At 40.7% G+C, this 14,342-nt stretch overlaps 1 long non-coding RNA gene across 4 annotated transcripts in view; it reads left to right on the top strand.

The window, feature by feature from the left end:
* Positions 1-14,342, top strand: part of LOC137571525 (uncharacterized) — a 54,539-nt gene that overhangs the window by 24,425 nt on the left and 15,772 nt on the right. For 2 of the 4 annotated variants that reach the window (XR_011031364.1, XR_011031366.1), the window contains exon 3: positions 6,071-6,166. This is a non-coding gene — a long non-coding RNA (uncharacterized lncRNA). The remainder of the gene's footprint in view (positions 1-6,070; positions 6,167-14,342) is intronic. The other 2 variants (XR_011031365.1, XR_011031367.1) reach the window with 1 other exon arrangement.

Below are 14,342 nucleotides of genomic sequence, written 5' to 3' on the forward strand. Positions count from 1 at the left end.
TTGCTGCAAGGGACTGGAGGCATACTTAGTGACAGTGCGGGCAGAGGGTGGCTACAGGGGTAGAAGCCCCAGGTAAATTAAACCCATTTTTTTCCTACAGTTAAGGTTCCCTTAATCACAAAAATAATCTAAAAATTTGTTCAGCAACTGGTAACGTTATCAATTGGCTTGACGTGGAACTTTGAGTTATGAACACCTCTATGGCTTGATTCACAAAAGAGTGAAAATTCGCGTTTGTGCGCGAAAGCGTTATCGTTTCGCGCGATCATGTGCAATGCGAAAATTCGCGCGAAAACGGCCGTGCTAACAGTTAGCACTCTTTTGTGAATCAAGCCCCTAGTATCTTTATACTGTGTTTCTATTAGTTTAGTTTGGTGCTGTGTTTGACATTTTAGAGAGATTACATTTTGAGCTTCATACCACTTTAATCCTAGCAATGTGTAAAGCTGGACTGAGGTAAAGACTGACTCCACAAAAGCAAAGTGTCACTTTAAGTATTATAATATGTGTTTATCAAACGTGTTTATTTCTGTGAACTTAAAAGTTGGCGTTAAGAATATGTTCTTTGGATTAGTCTTTAAAACTGATAAATGTTTTCTGAGATATTTTAAACAAGTGACTATATCAGTTTTGGAACTAAAAGACAAACACAAATGTCAAAGCAAAATTGTAAAAAAAACAATCTGGACCAATCTGGATTTCAACACTGTGTACGTTCTAAAAACCGTGTTAGATTAGACCAAATAAAATCTGAATCTTCATTTGTGCAGAGATAATTACACTGCTACACTAGAAGGTTATTATCTAAGAAAACAAAAAACAGATGAGGTGTAAAAGAAGACATGTAGGGGCATATTTACAAAAGGCTGGTAAAATTACCATGCGCGCACAGCGTAACGTGTGTTTTATTAGTAACGTGCACATTAACCAAGGAGCGGAATTCACGCTACACCAGTTGCATAAATACCAGTAAACCTGACATGAGCTGTGTGCACGTAGTCATTTTACTACTTTGTGAATATGCCCCTGTGAGGCGGGTGTCTCGCTCCTCTCGGGCGCAGTATGGTCTGAGGTGGCGACAGAGGTAATGTCAGCTGACAGGATAGTCAGCTGACACTTAGCTAGGGGTTTATTTAATAATATAAATTTAATGGATGCTGACCCTGGCTGGGATTGAACCCTGGTCTCTCACATAGGAGGCGATGACGTTGACCACTGTGCTATAGCTGACACACAGTCAGGGTGTTTTGCTGGTCAGTACTGGTTAGTCAGCTGACATGTATTGCCACCTGTGTCAGCTGATCTTTCTCTCAGCTGACACTTAAACAGGATTAATGCCTGCGTGTGATTGGCTGTTGTGTGCATTTAAACCTTGCTGTGACAGTTGCTTGTTGCCCGTGATAGCTCTAGCTTGCTGGTTGCTCTGTACTGCGCTGTCTCCTTGTATTGGATTACCCGGATTTTGACCTCTGCCTGTTAATGGACCTTTCTTGCGTGCCACCTGAACCGACCTCTTGCCTGGATTATTGTTATGACTGTTTGCTGCCTGGTTTGACCTCGGATACGTTTTTGACCTTTCTTTGCCTAGCCCTCCTGTACTGCAATATATCTGATCATCCGTGTATGACCCTGGAATGTTACTGGACTTTGCTAACTCTGAATCCTTGTTTGGCCTGGAAGTTTATTCACTCACCCTGCATTCAGCTCCAATACCATGCACACTAAAGGCCTCGGGTAGGTGTTGTCTGCTCACCTCCCATTCAAGCGGGGACACGCAACATAGGGTGAAGCGTGTGGAGTTAGATTGGGGCATTGGAGCTGATTTGTTGGTGGATATTCCTACAGGCCTGACAGTTCCTAAGTTGTATCTAATGTTTTTTTTTTGCTTTGCAGCAAAGTTAGTGTTTTGCACTATATAGACCTCTTGCTACTGAAATTCAGCGCCTTGCTTGCGGTCTTAGACATTTAATACATTTCAGCATTTGAAGATCAGCTGAAGTCTGTTACTGTCATAGCCTTCTCTAGGATTACCTTTTTATAGAATGGTAGAGGAAAAAAATGACCTCTTTTGTGTTCTCCTAAACCCTTTGCTTTTAATTGACTTCATTCAGAGTTGTTTTTAGGCATAGGCAAAGCAGGTAGTTGCCAGGAGTGACAACTATAGGAAGGGTTACTACAGAGCTAGTCTTAGCACACTACTCCATGGAATTCTTATAGTCAAGTGCTATTTCCATTAAGAAAGTGATGGATATTCATTTTAGCATCTAAATGCAATGGGCAATTGTTGCAACTCTAATGGAATTTCTAGGACAGTATTCTTGCCTGTAACAGGTCCAGTTCTAGCTGCAATGGGGCCCCCTATTGTTAGGGACCCCAATATTCCCCTTCTCTTTTACCCTACAGATGCAGAGTGTACACATAGCAGAGTCTAATCTAATCCAGACAGGACACAGAAGGTTGCACTGTGCTCACTGCTTTGGAATTCTATTCTTCCTAATTCACTGCCATCATGAATAGGCTCACCATACCTGGAGAAAAGGGGGGAGACACCTTGGGCGCCCCTACAGGCTCTGGGGCCCTGGGACAATTGTCTCCTTTGCCTCTATGGAAGCGCTGGCCCTGGCATGCAAAGACCCAGGCTGTACATAAACAGTACAATGGTTATAAAGTGGATACACACCCACAAGCCTGCTTTTGGAAAGGTTTGTTATATGAGATCAGTGAGTTTGGGCCAGTTAGATGTATATGGCCTGGTTATAATTTGTGTACTCTTTATAAACGTATTTTGAAAAACAGCATTTTTCCAATTGGTGCCCTAAAACTAACTGAAGTAGGTTATGATATTCCTGTTCAGAAGATTGGGGTAAAGAGTCAAAAGATGCATTTCCTGGGGCGCCAAAGTTGCCACAAACAGCCCTGCACCTGGAGACAAATCTACGGATCCATAAAAATATATGATTGTTAAAGGATATCCGAGCCGATTAAAAAAAACTAGCTTTACTTACCTGGGGCTTCTTCCAGCCCCTAGAGGTCATGCCCAGCACCGGGCCGCCCATGAGGCGGGGTGAGGTGGGTTCTTCAGGCGGCAAAAGTGGGAGGAGGGCTGCGCCGTCCTCGTCCTGGCGCCGAGCTGGAGGGGGTAGCAGGCAGGAAGGGGGGCAGAAGGCACAGCGGTGGGAAGTGGGGTCAGACCCCCCCTCCCTCACCCTCACCTGGGTCCCCCGGTCTTCACTCTCCCTCCAGCTATTAGCGTAGTGTACAATCAGGCAGTGGGCGGGGAAGCGATGACTCACTTCCTTCCGCGTTACAGCGTGCATTTCACTTCACGTTTGTACTGTACAGTGGATGGCATTGCAGGAAGTGATGAGCAGTGGAACGCAGTGCTGGAACATAAAGGAGGTGAGTCATTGCTTCCCTGCCCACTGCCTGATAATTGTAGACTGTGCTAATAGGTGGAGGGAGAGTGCAGACCGGGGGACCCAGGTGAGGGGGGGTCCGAGTCAAGGAGGTGAGTCATCGCTTCCCTGCCCGCTGCCTGATAATTATAGACTGTGCTAATAGCTGGAGGGAAAGTGGCAGTGCAGACCGGGGAACCCAGGTGAGGGGGGGTGGTCCAACCCCCTCCCCACCGCTGTGCCCACTGCCCTTCTTCCTGCCTGCTACCCCCTCCAGGCTACCTATACTGGGGCAATTATACTACCTGTGTGTGGGGGGGGCAGCATATTGACAAGTTTGCCTAGAACCGGCCCTAGTCACGCCTGTCCCTCTCTGCAGTTCCTGCCTTCTCTCTGGTCCCGCTGGCAGGCTCTGAAGTATTGTTGACCCCCGGCGGGTTGGCATCTTCCACACATCACCGGGAGTGTACTGTGCAGGTGCATTACGCTGACGATGACGTGGGTGCACATGCCTGTGCATTAGCATCTGTTTCACCATTCCTTACCAACTCTTGTACAGGAAATGTCATTTCAGACAATACTTTTTACAAAGGAAGGAGGCCAAGTGGCGGGTCTGCAAGTGTCTGAGTAGTTGTAGAGTTACTCAGCTATAACACACATTTTTAAATGAGAAAATGCAGTGGCACAATCAATACTTATTAGTTACACTATGTCTTGTTATAGTTGCATGCCTTTTCCTGTGAAAGAATGACATTTAAACCAGAAAATGAATAGAGGGGGGAGAAGCATGCTGCAAAATAGAGTTAATGCAATGCAAACAAAGAATGTGTGTAAAGTGTAGTAAAAAATGCCACACTGATAATAGACTCTTTATCTATAAACCTCCATGGGAAACAATGCACTCTACAAGTCACAAAAGAACTGATTCTCATAGGTCCCTACACAGGATTCAGAAGTGAGCATCAGTTCTACCACTACCCATGCAGGGGCAGAGTAGCCTGCGTTATGCTATTTCCAAACTTTGTGCTATCTGAGTAACAAACCTGTTACCATAGCAACGTGTATGTTTCCCAGGTAAGGAAAAAAGTGGCATGAAGGAAAAAGAAAATTAGCATAACATGGAAAGAGATTACAACTAGAACTACAACTGCCACTAGGGCCACCTCTGATATCACAGGAAATGGAGGAATCTTTCCAAAATTGTCAAAAGAGATTGAAGTCCTGCCAAAATGTAATTGCTGTCCACCTTGTCCTCTTCCTGGGGCCCCCGCGGTTAATACTTTCACCAGGGAGCATCCAGACACAGAGATGGGAGAAAATATTTCTATTGGCAACTAATGAGGCCACACACTGGCAGATATTTGTTAGACCAGAAGAATTTACAAACACTGCAGGCGATTACCATATTATGTAAGGGCTCTTTCACACCAGAGGTCTTTTTCGGCGTTTTACCGCCACGGCCATAGTTTGCATTTTCCATGGTGCAATGAAAGTCCATACACCTTCATTTTACCTTTCACACTTAACGCCGCATTTTGAGCGTTGCGTTTTGAAGCTCCCCGGGGCTTTTTCAGGGACGACCGCGGCGTTTCACGTTTCAATGATAGTCAATGGAAAATGCAAACTACAGCTTTTTCAAAAAGTTTTTAAATATCCCCAGGATTCAATAAAAAAAAAGACGTTTTCAGAGCTGTAAAACGCTTTGAAAACGCTATGAAAAAACTATGAATTGGTGTTGAAAAGCATAAAAACAACTTCAAAAAGCACCAAAACGCTGACAGCAAAAGACAGCGTTTTAGCCTTTTCTACCGCAGCCTCTAGTGTGAAAGAGCCCTAAGTAAATGTAAAAGCTCTTCCTACCATTCGTTCAATTTGTCTCGTAAGACTGAACCATGAGTCTTTTACTTCACAAACTGACTTGTAAAGACAATTGAGTTTCAAATAATAAGACATTTGAAATGGCAAAAGTCACTTTATTAAACATCACAAAACACATAATTCTATGCAACACTAAACCGCACTCAACAACAATACAAATCTTAAACGATATACAAAACAGTTAAACAGTATATATTTTACTTGACTCAACGTATGTATACCACAGTACTACAAAACATTTTACAACACTTCTAAAAATACAATCAAATACAAAGGTGACGTTTTTATACATTTTGTTTTATTGAAGCAAGTATAATATTGATGTGAACAACACAGGAGGAATGATAAGAGGCTTGCTGAGGTCAAAACACATTCAGTTAATCTCTACACATTGCAAGAGCTAATGAAAGACATTGTTTCCGCTTGCCTAGCCCTGATCTTTGGGCATAAGAACAACACCCTTACGATGGGGTTCAAGTCAGGCTGATGGGTGGGTGTGTGGGTTTCCTCCGGGCACTCCGATTTCCTCCCACGTCCCAAAACATACAGGTAAATGATTTTGGCTTCCCTGTAAATTGGCCCTAGACTACAATACATACACTACACGATACATACATTCAGTCATTAGATTGTGAACTCCTCTGAGTGACAGTTAAGTGACAAGACAATATACTCTGTACAGTGCTGCGGAAGATGTTGGCGCTATATAAATACTAAATAATAATAATAATCTATCAAGAGGGACATTTCTATGTAATCTATCTAATCCAGCCTTTCTAAACCTTTTTACCATGTAGGAACCCTGCAAGTAACTTTTGAACCCCTGCAAACAATTTTTGGATCTCGAGGAACCCCTGCATGTAATTTGCAGGAGGCATGGTCTTTAAAAGTAGGTGAGGCTGTTTGTTTCACTACCGCCTATTACACTGCCATTCATTACTGTCTCCTTATCCTAGTGCTTTTTATTAATGTGCTCATTATTATTCTGACCCCAAATTTAGTGCTTCTTTTTACAGTACCCCCTATTATAAGGTGCTCTATTATACTGATCCATCTATTATACTATTATCCATTTTACATAAAATGTGTTTATTGTTTTGAAACAATACAGACACAAGTTGAACAAGACCTGGGACCGGATCATACGATTAGCAGTTCATTTCACAAAAATATATTAATAATCGACATTACTGTGAAGGCTGCAATGTGGTGTTGTATGAATGCCTGCATCCCCTTGGACCCTTATTCGAGATGGAATTAAACATGCAAGATTTTGCTTTTAACTATTTAGTTAAAACCTGGGCATGTCTTATGATGATGTTATAGGTATCTTTTACTAATGGTGACCATACAGAATTAGATCAGTTAAACACAACATATAGTGATTGGTTGCCTGCGCCATACAATATTAGGTCAGCTCTCCACAGTAATCAGATCTAAGATTGGTCGCACCACTCACACCCTACTTGTGCTATGAAGCCTAGGAAGTTATGTCAACTGTGTACTACTCCTAACACATCATATGATAGAAACTTAATTTTTAATTCATTTTTTAATCAAATCCATTAATAATTTTAATTGCTAGTAGTTTTTCAGTTGCTAGGTGCTGAAAATTTATTTTGTAGATAAGATGAAAAATTACTTCCCAGCAGAAGACTAAGGAATAAAGTTAATTAAATAGGGTTTGTGGTGTCTATTGTAATGCAGTGGTTTTGTAAATATAGTCTGTCATCTATTGCTCTTCTGACAGTGGGGTCGATTCATGCATTACCGCATTCAGTAATGAAGAAAACAGCTGACTTTACAGAGCACTTAGCAAAATGTCAATTCATAAAAGCAGTTACCACATGAAAAGCTGAAATTCCAGAGCAGTGAGGTAAATTACCGACTTGTGCGGTAATTACCTCAACACATGTCAGTAAATGTCAATTCATAAAGATTACAGCAGGCGGTAATGGCACAAAGAATACCGCCTGATTTGAAGAGGTGATAAGACAGCGATAAGAGCAAGTTAATGGAGACTCACAAGCAGAAGCAGTAAGCTCTCCCCCAGGCAGCAGCAGCGAGAGCGGAACAAACAAGGCTTCCCCTGAATACCTTAGGTTGTGTGTTTGACCTCTTGGGTTACTGCTTTTATGATGTGTATTTCACATCAGAAAGCCTGTCATGTGTAAAGTTTCTTGAAGTTCTTCTATACTGTGGCAATTAAATAGATTGTTTAGAAAGACTAATAGACAGATTCGGAGCAGATTCAGGACAAGCAGAGGCAGTATAAAAAAACATGCACATCTAATTTGAAGTTGGGGTGCCTCTTTAATTGTAATGCTGTCCTGCATGGAGAACAGCAAATGTAACAACTCAGCCAGCTACTTTTCTCATGTTATTACCGACAGTTTAGTTCGGTAAATCCTTGCATTTCTATCGCAGCTGTGAAAATATTTAAAGTGAATGGGAACCCGTTTTTAAGTTAAAAAGTCAGATACTCACCTAAGGAGAGGGAGGCTCTGGGTCCCATAGAGCTTTCCCTCTCCTATCCCGGTCCTCGTTGTTGCGCTGGCTCCCCGTAGCGGTATTCCACCGTTTCGGTCAAATACCGCTGTTCCCCCGCCGAAGGGAGGCTTCGGAAATGCTTCGGGAGCCCAAGTGCTCCCAAAGACGGGCTGCTCTACACTGCGCACGTGCGAGCGCCCTCTATGACGCACTCACGTGTGCGCCACCTATCTTTGGGAGGACTCAGCTCCCGAAGACTTCCGAAGTCGCCGCGGCGGCGGATGTGAACGGGGAGCCAGCGCAGCACCGGGAGAGGAGAGGGAAGGCTCATTAGGACTGAGCCTTCCCTCTCCTTAGGTGAGTATCTGACTTTTTTTTATTTAAATATGGGGTCACATTAGCTTTGAGAATTAGCACACAAAAGTCTAAAATACCGAATGCAGTGTTTTCCTGACCAGAGTTTTTTTACCAAACAACCTTTTATGAACTGACCCCTTTGTGTACTTTGTGTATTATAAGGTCATACATGCTGAACCCAGAGAGGGCAAGACGCAATCTATTCTGCAGTTCCAAGCACATTTAACTTATGAAAATGTGTTCTGTCCATCACTATGCTTTTATACTCTGTTTATACCATCCTAATTGCTATTCGATTTTAGATTTAATTGGGCTGTAAAGTGATTTGCATTTATGTGAATAGGTTAGTATTGGGCCATAGTGATGGTTGCCGATAGATCAGGAAATTAGCTGTTGTGTGATTGGAATTGCTAACATGCAGTGAAAGTGAGAATAAAAAACAAAACAAAAAGAATCACTGGGATTATGTGCACAGAGCAACAAGTCTCATGTTACAAAGATTTTCAAATTGAAGCAATGCTCTCATTAAACTTGTTTCTTTAAAGAAAACTTGCAGTAAAAGAGATATAAAGGTAGCTGTCTTTATTATATTTATAAAAATTCTACATGCCTGGGTGTTATTGTGATCTTTCACCCCTAAAGCGTTGAACACATGCTAGATGGTTGAAAGGCCGGTTGAATCTGCCCCTGTAAAGAATCTAGTATGTGTACGTCCGATCCTCCCCAATGTGTCCCCGAGAGATCTGGATTGCTGGATCACCACCTCTGAGCACAGGCCTAGAGCAATGTTTTTTTTGCCTTTCCTACTCCATCATGATAGTGCATCAGTCCTCCTTTGCTCTCCATATCAACAGAATGCATCACTAGCCTGTAGGCTACCAATGCATCTCTCTCAAACTCAAAACAATTAGAAAAGCCAGCGCTTCAATTTTCAATGAAAGCAAATGTTATTGTAATCAATAGAAGAAGTAAGCCAATGTTATCGACCATGGTGGGTCTATTTTTCAGGCAATCTGCTGAAGGCAGCATTCAATGAACAGCAGTTAATGCTAACAAATGGAGACATGAAAGACCGGTGCATCGACCTCTAGGTATGCATGGACTGCGATGTGCACACCAAAGTTGGCTATTGGATACAATGAACTTTAATTGGAAAAGGAAGTTCTGCCTTCTCCTATTGTTTCATATGCATAGATGGCATCATCCTCCAGTTTTCTGCCATGCACTTCTGTTTTGGCTCAACCATGAGGAGTGAAGATAAATATTTATGTTGTCTACAGACCTCAATCACAAACTGTCCCTTGAGGGATCGAGCACCGATCAATGTGGGCGATAGTAATTGTGCTTGCGTATGCTCCTTAATACTTTGAAAATCAGTGATTGAATATGTGGAACAAGAGTTCTGACATCTGACTTCCATGAGTGCAGGTTTATTGCACTATGGAACCAAAAAGACCAGCACAACAGCCGGGGAAACTGGCAATGTTTAAGATGCAATAAATATGCCAGCATCCCTAACCCTCTCACTTTAGGTTCAAGATTGGATTTATACTTTAAGTGCCCCTGGGCCAACTTTCTTGTTGCCATTCTTCCATGTGCAGCAGTGTTCTTCCATGCCTTGTGTAGCCCCCTCATCCATATGAAACATCTACGGTATGTACAGTAGACCCTCTCTTTAATGTACAACATCCTTGAGCAGCAGCTCCACTCTTCTATGTGTTGTTCCCCATTTGCAACCTCTCCTTTTCAGCCTCCTCTGCCCATGCAGCAACCCCTCTTCAATATCCAGACATCCCACCAGGCTGCTGCCACCCAAGGCATGGGCCTTTGTGGCCTTCACAGAAATCTGGCGTTGTTCAGGTTCCCTTTATACCCCAGCCGGGCAAACGTAATTTAAATTTTTAGACAAGAGTGAGGAAAGGTTTGAACCACTGTCACAGTTATTGCTGTCCGTGTCATTGCTGCAAAGGCTTTCCCTCACTTGTCTACATTGTAAGAATTGATTAGGAAGTGCATAAAAACTACAATGATTAAAGATGTGCTAAGGACCTTTAAAAATGGATCCTCTTCAAATGATTGGACAGTTGTTCGTTATCATGGGTAAAAATACTACCCCCTTATTACTCTCAATTACCTATAGCCGAGTACTGACTGAGACCAAATAGTGAAAAAGCAGCTGTCTTGAGGAAAGTATAGAACACAATAAATGGGTACCATTACAATTTCATAAATATAAGTAATATACAGTTTAATAACAATGTTCAAGTGACATGTATCATATTAAATAGTTTGTTTTTTAATTCACATTACATGTTTGCATTTTTAATGCACATTAGATAGCATTACCATGGAATAAAAACATGAAAAAGTAGTAATACTTTTCACTAATTCTATACAAGTACCGTAGCTTCTCATATATCTCAAAAGCTAAGAAAAACATGGTGAAATGTGGTGAAAAGATGGAAACTTAAAAATAAAAAATAGAAAGTTAATCCTCAGTAGTGGTGCTCATAACAGCCAATTTTGAATTTGAGTGATTTCCATGAAATTTACCGTAACTTCACTTCGTTTGTAATCGTAATTACGAACGAAAGAGTATTTCCACTTCGAATCCGATTACGAATCATAATTACGTGCAATTTTGTTTAACGTATAGCTCTAGGAAGAGTCCTGGTGGTTTTGAACTTCTTCCACATACACATGATGAAAGCCATTCAGCCCTTGTCATTTGGACCTTCAAAGCAGCAGAAAATTCTGTAACCTTACCCAGATTTGTGCCTTTAGACTGTCTTGGAGGTCTACAGACCATTCCTTTGACATTATGCTTGGTTTGTGTTCTGACATGAACTATAAACTGTGGCACCTTATATAGACAGGTGTGTGCCTTTCCAAATCATGTCCAATAAACTGAATTTACCTCAGGTGGACTCCAATTGCAGAAACAGCTCAAGGATGATCAGGGGAAACAGGATGCACACATACTTTCTCAATTTTTTTCATTTTTAATAAATTAGCCAAAACCTGAACTATTTTTCATGTTGTCACTCATTATGGGATGTTCTGTGTAGAATTCTAAGGGAAAAATGAGTTTAATCCGCTTTGGAATAAGGCTGTAACATAACAAAATGTGGAAACATGAATGTGCTGTATGTCACAGCATTTTTTACATTTAGGGAATATATAGGCCTGTTATTGTAGTCACATGCAGCCCCCATAGGACATTATCCAAGTAGTCCTGGATTTATGACAGAAAAGTTGCAGATGTGTGTCAACTGTAACTGCACAACAAACGTTTTAATAATTTTTTTATCAATCCTCAATATGATCTGATATGACGGAGGTGAGAGTTGTAAAGTTCAAAATAACTCATTCGATGTTTGTTGAAACACACAGGCTCTCTGCTGCTTCTCAATGACAACCTACGTAAATCATAGTGTTTCTAGCATTTTTATTAGGTGTTCAGTAAAATATATGCATAATTTCTATTCACATTGTTTAATGACATCTAATAAAAACATATGAAATATTACATATAAACCTCAGTAACTGACTTTTGTTTAGTTTTTTTTTAAGCATAAAGAAGTTTTGGTTTACTATTGCAGTGAACAGTGTAAACCTAAGAATACTATACTTGTTGACCGATAATAAGGCCCCTATTGCTCTCTAAAGGTGCCCATACATCATATGATGTGTGGATAGATCGACCAAGAGACCGATTGCTCCCTGATTGAATCTAATTGGAGAGAGATCTGTTGGGCGCCATAAACCACAGGCCGATTCCTGATCAATTTTAAGCATGAAATCTTTGGGGAATCAGCCTCAGGACCCCACCTTGTCACCTCGCTGCCCATGGCCGCTGACCCCTCTAGTGTAAAATGTGTCCCCTGTTGCCCTGTGCAGTTATACTTTACCTTCCGCTGTCCGCCACCGTCTATGCACTGCTTCGGGAATTGCATCCCAGGTTGTTGCCAGCAGATTGCGTCACACAAGCGCTCTACTTGCTATCACGCAATGTGCCAGCAACCACATGGGTGCAAATCCAGAAAGAGTGCAAAGACAGCAGCGGATGGCAGAAGGTAAATTATAACTGCATGTCCACCAGGGGGGAGGGGGGATAAACGGGGAAAATTTTACACTTAGGGAAAGCAGTCAGGGGTTTCTGTTGTGTTCAACGTTCCCACCGCTACCACTGTTCACCCGATCAAGCATGTCGGCCCAACATCTTGCAGCATGTCCGATCGATACATGCGACCAATTTTGGACCGAAGATTGTTGCATCATTTGACAGCACTGATATTTATCCGATTCAATAATACTTATTGAATCGGATGGTCAATCGGCTGCCAAATTGGTAGATGTATGGGCACCTTAAGGAACTATCTTCCTTTTTTTTTTAACCACTTTTCTTTAGTACACAACAATTAAATGGTTGTATGGACTTACCTACACCACATTTTCATTAAATTAAAATATATATACACATATATATATATATATATATATATATATATATATATTTACTAAACATCATAACTGAATGAACAAATAGAAACAAAATCATGAAACAAATTCTTTAAATTGACATTTAAAAAATAGTTTATAGGTATAAACGTTGGATCTAATGGCCCTCATCCTTTTTTCTTTCCGGAGATAATTTTTCACCTCCTCTAATAATAACTTTTCAGCACCCATCAATTGAAAAAGTATTATAAACTAGATAAAAAAGTATTATCAAACTTATTTTCAGTGTTTTCTCGCATGCTGGGAGCTTTACGGGTATTTTATTAGTAAGATTTGAAGATATCTCCTTGGAGAAAATGCAGGAGAAAAGTTGATAGGATATTGGCCAATGGCCCGTATGTAATTAACTTTTTCTCCTGAGTTTTCTCCTAGGTGATATTTTCACATCTTTTAAATAACATTCTTTTAAACTCCCAGCAAGCGAGAAAATATTTAGTATAGATAGATAGTACTTTTTTTATTTGCTTTTTGGTACTTTTTCAATTGCAACGTGCTGAAAAAATTATTTTAAAAATAAGTTGAAAAATGATCTCCTAAGAGAAAACTCAGATGAAAAAGTGAATTGCATATAAGTCAATTTTTTTTATAAAATGTAAGCATAAAAAAATGATCATAATTATATGATTATAGCATGGTGACACTAAAGGTGGCCTCTAAGGGTACAATTTTCAGATCGATTACGAATGATTCTTCGTATGAACGTTTGGAAATGATCATTTGGGACCACTAACGGACAAAAATCTCCTAACCAATACGATCAGATTGACGGGTTTGAACCGAAAAATCCAATCAATTTCATTCATCTGATTGGATTGTTTAGGAGATTTTTGTCCATTAGTGGTCCCAAACGATTATTTCTGATCTTTCATACGAAGAATCGTTCGTAATTGATCATTCAGCAAATTGTATCATTAGTGGCCACCTTAAGTATAATGAGGTCTGTGGAGATATTAGCTCGGTAGACATCGTAAAACACAGCAATACACATTTTGTATATACAAAGAACAACTGGAATGATACTGTATCATAGTAGCACTATCTCAGATTTTAAAGTGTTAGTGCACTTTTACATAAGACTGGTTAAAATAATTTGAAAGAATTTAAAATTGCTTATGGGGCTCCTGTGAGCCTCAATGGCTTAATGGGCTCTTGGTATGGAAGCCTTTACCACTCTCCTCCAGGTCCATTCACACCTCTCACATCCTGGTCATGTCTTACCCAGACCATCATTTGCACCAATGCAGAGGTCAGGGGACAGTCACATCGGGTGCGGGCCAGAAACCAATTCTGATGTTGAATTTTTATAAAAAATTGCTCCATCTGCTGGGGACCAGGATAGTCCTGTTAATGTTAACAGAGTGCTGCTGAAGTGGTAAAGCTACATAGTATAAAGCCTTGCCGCCAGTTTGATTTACAGTGATCCGCTAAATGATCAGTTTTAAATAAATATGTACAAAAAAAATAAATAACAACTATTTTAAATGCATTAAAAAAATCACATAACCTAAATGATCAGTCCATCCAAAGCTCATTACTTAGTTTTGGTGAATGTGGTGGCCAATGGCCATACATGGTACAATAAAAACGTTCGATTATCCCGTTTATTCGATCTAAATGATCGAATCGAATGAAAGTTGAAAATATTTTTATTTTCGATCAGGAAATTCGAACGATTATCCCGTTTTTGCGGGAAAAATGATC

The sequence above is a fragment of the Hyperolius riggenbachi genome, chromosome 4 (assembly GCF_040937935.1).
Source record: "Hyperolius riggenbachi isolate aHypRig1 chromosome 4, aHypRig1.pri, whole genome shotgun sequence".
NCBI lineage: Eukaryota > Metazoa > Chordata > Amphibia > Anura > Hyperoliidae > Hyperolius > Hyperolius riggenbachi.